Genomic DNA, 4,092 nt, shown 5'->3' on the forward strand with positions numbered 1-4,092 from the left:
TGCTGGTTTAAGATCAGGTAATTGTGCAATTGTGTAATTGCAATCCTGTGCAGTCCTTTGAGACATTTTTGTGATTAAGGGCTATATAAATAAATGTGACTTGACTTGACTAGTGAAAAAGGGGCTTCAGTTACTTTGTGCTTTACTGCAAACACATTCAACTATTACAAAAACAAAAAAGTAAAAAACATAAAAATGGTATGTACCTGGTTGAGAGAACAGATGGAGACAAAAAGCAAGGTAAATATTTTAAATACTTCTGTAATGAATGTCATTAGTTTGGGGAAATGGAGCAGATACATAGAGAAATGAGGGGCCAAATAACGATTTAGAAATGCTGAAGAAGTACCCTAAGGGATGAGTAAAGACCTTACTTATCAACTTTATGGATCAGATTATGTGAGTCATAATGGAGAAGGTGAGTCAAGTGCTTTGGGAGTTCGGAAGAAGGCAGTAACAAGTGTTTAAATCCTTGTAATGAGATCCATGGGAGGTTGAGTGGGCTATCAATGGTGAATCATATACAGACATAGTGATTTAAACGTAAGATATTTGTTACGTGCAACGTAAGTCTACTTGATTAAAAGTACCCATGCAAAATCAGTACTATGAAATGCAGGAAATGCTTAAATTTTAATGCTTTGTATTCAAGGTCAGAAAAATGCTAGAATTTTGGGTGAAGTGCTTAAAAATGTTGCCATTGAATTATTTTTAATTTTTCAAAAAGTGCTTGAAAATGACACCAACACGCCTGCTCGAGTGGCGTCATCATTTGAAGCGTTACCGCCCCCTACTGCTCACACTCAAGAGGATAGCTCTATTAAAAACAAACAAACAAAAAAAAAATCGGGTCTTTGGGCTCCAGAACACATGGACTATAAATTAAAATATTCGCAGATCTACAATTTATTTTTTAGTAAAATCCCAAACTATTTTATATTTTTATACAATAAACAGATTTAAAATTTAACAACACAACCCCGAATCCCTTAAAATACAAAACAATTAAATGCAATTTAAAAAATATTAACCCTTCAGTCCCATTAATACATGATAAAACAAATTTATGTGTGGCTCATTTTTCAACTTTTTATACAAACTGTATTTTTTATTTTCTGTATTGAACTCCCTTATTACCCAACATCTATAGAGTTTTTTTCTGTGTTCTACTTCCTAGTTCGTGTGTAAACATACTATACTGTGTCTCCAGTGCGCTATGAACTTTGAAGTTTTTATTGTTTAATATCGCATGCATCCATTCAATATGGTTGGTGTAAAGTGTAAAGAAGAGGCGAACCGTTTCTATTGAAATGAAAGTTGAATAAGAAAGCTTGGTGCTTTTGAGAAAATGGTCGGAACGCTGTTTTTTGGCCAGTTTTTACCACGGAGGAGGACCTCTCGAAGCGCGGGTCCCAAAAGTAAATAAAACCTCACTTTATCTGTCTTTATAGAGCATATTATTTTATGAGATGTTTATTTTTTAGAAAAAAAATACATGTTACTTATACAAGCCTTAAATGAACTTATATAAACCATAAACATACAAAATATAGCACGGATGCAACTTACGAAAAAATTCAACTTACGAACAATCGTCTGGAACCTAACTCTTTCCTCGGTAAATCAGTAAATTAATAAAAAAGAGGATTGATCAATTTTATTTAATGTTTTTGTTTCAAACAACAATAAGTCTATGTTTTTTTCACATTTTTAAGAAGTTTGAAAATAAGATTCAAGAAGTTGTAATGCCAATTCAGGCCTTGTTTTTTAGAATAAGGAATTCAATGCCTTTTAAGAGTTCAAGGACGGCAGTGTCACGTAAAATGTGAGCCCTGTATTTCTCAACGACAGCTCCAGGGAAAACATACTTTTCAGAATAGCGCCAGATCGCAACACAGACATATCTGTTTGTGTTGTTGTCATTGGTAGTTGCCCTGTAATTAGACCAAAATACACCTGCTTGTTATTGTTCCTTGCAGATTGAAGGAAATTACAGTGACCTGACCTTTGACTTCAATGATACTGAAAGAGAACAGAAGAGTTTTGATAACTTCCACTTCCAGAGCAGTTTGCCGTTTTCCTCTGTGCCTCTGCGGAAAAAAAAGGCCACAGTGTTTAGTATGAGTAAAAAAGCAGCGGCTTGTAGTATGGAATTTATGGTGTATACATGTATCTTGTCAATATACGGTCTTAACATTCTTATCAAATAACCTGCAGGTTTCAGTCCGACTCTTGGGAAGCTGGTGCCCAGGGAATTTTCCACTAACTTATGCGTTTCTCCCCTTTTGTAGATAAATGATTTGAAACTGCACTTGCAAAACCATAACAGCCTTGTTCTGTACTCACAAGCCCAGAATATTCTTTTATTAGTTTTATTGTGATAAAAACTCAAACTGCTCATCCAAGCACTCTTTACGTGTCCTTTTTTAATGACAATTCAAATCGACCAGCCGGTGAATGAGTTAAGTCAAAATATTTCTACATTGCTAATACTGTTTGGCAGAAGCTTCATGCACCTGTGAACCATGAATGTATGTTTTTTTTTTTACCATGAATCGTCAAACAACTTGCAGCTGTTTCTAGGCAACTACGTCCAGAAATAAAACACATTGAAGCTGCAACAAGACCTTTATTAATGAAGGAACACTCTTAAATCATTTATGTTTCCTATTTTGCCCGGTAAAAAAATAAAACAATCATTATATCTATGTCAAAGTAGTCTGTTTCCTTCTCACTATAAGAATAAAGATCCGCGCTACGTCCCAGTTTCATCAGGTTTGTTTATCCCCGCTTCTGTATTCCTGACGAAATGTTTACTTCATCCCAATGAAATGGGGCTCAGAGTTATGGATAAACCATCCAGCCTTTTATTTATTAGACCAAACCATTAGTTAGTGCTTTACAATTATTTTCTGACTTCAATACTTAAACTCTGTGCTTAATGTACTGCGTGGGGGCTCAATGTAATCAAAACACTCAGCTAATGAGAACTCAACTGCCCCCCAGTGTAGTGGAGGTGTGATTGCACTTAACTAACGCCCACCTTGACGGAGCCTCGCCCCACTATTTCAGAACCACTGCTTTAAGTTAAACTACATGTTCCTCAAGTTGTTCTCCCTGTCAGTTTTAATGCCTTGATTGCTGGCAGATTTGCCAATTTTCATGTTTGCTAGGAGTAAAAAAAAACAAACAAAAAAAACAAACAAAGACTTCTTTTTAAGCTGAAAAAAAACCCCACACTCTAGGATTTTTTATACCCTTCTTTACTCTCTCATGTCATATTTTCCTTGATGAAAGCTTATGGGGTTTTGGGGTTTTTAAGGGTTATTGATCTATCTTCGTTATTCATTATCCATTATCCGTTATCGGTCAGTTCATTATATGCTACAAAGCCTAGGAGCCGGGACACTTACTCTCAGCCAAAAGGCCAAGCTAAGGTCCTAGCCCTAAAGCCTTGCTGCGATCATTGCGAATGCACCGTTCCCGGAGGTACTGCAATACCGGGCCGATGCGTGGAGTGGACAGAGCAAGCTCTTATTCCATCTCCGGAATGCAAAAATCAAAGATCATGGCTAAACTTCATAGATAGTATATATTCAGAGAATCACAGTTCAAAAACCAAGTCCACAGTCCAAAAATCACAGCTGGCTTATACTGTAGGTCTGTCTCTCATTTTGTATTATTTAGGGTATCCCACTGTGCAAATGTGTTCTATTTTACATAAGGCTGAGGAATAACTATCAAAATCCAGCTTTCAACTTTCAAAGATATTTTGACCACCAGTTAATGACCTCTGTTGCTGCTTCCCTGAAACAGAGCAGAAGTCAAATACATAACAAGATGTTTACACTATTTCTACGCCTGTATCGTTTTCCCAGACTTCTTTTCTCACATATCACATGTAGGTTCAGAAGTAGTACAAACATGTCTACAAACAGCCTTTTTTTGTGTGTGAAGAGATGAGAGGAAGAGAATGAGATAAGTGCTTTTCCTGGCTTCCCGCTGCACCATGTTCAGATTAACTGCTGCACTGTGACCTTTAATACATCCCTCGTTGCGCTCGCTAGGTTCAATACCACTTACTTTATCAGC

The 4,092-nt window shown here is 36.5% G+C and overlaps 1 pseudogene; it reads right to left on the bottom strand.

The window, feature by feature from the left end:
- Positions 1-3,467: 3,467 nt before the first annotated feature.
- Positions 3,468-3,596, bottom strand: LOC148351423 (U2 spliceosomal RNA; annotated as a pseudogene).
- Between the last annotated feature and the right edge of the window lie 496 nt (positions 3,597-4,092).

Source organism: Urocampus carinirostris, chromosome 15 (genome assembly GCF_059441175.1).
Source record: "Urocampus carinirostris isolate Australia breed hairy pipefish chromosome 15, RoL_Ucar_1.0, whole genome shotgun sequence".
NCBI lineage: Eukaryota > Metazoa > Chordata > Actinopteri > Syngnathiformes > Syngnathidae > Urocampus > Urocampus carinirostris.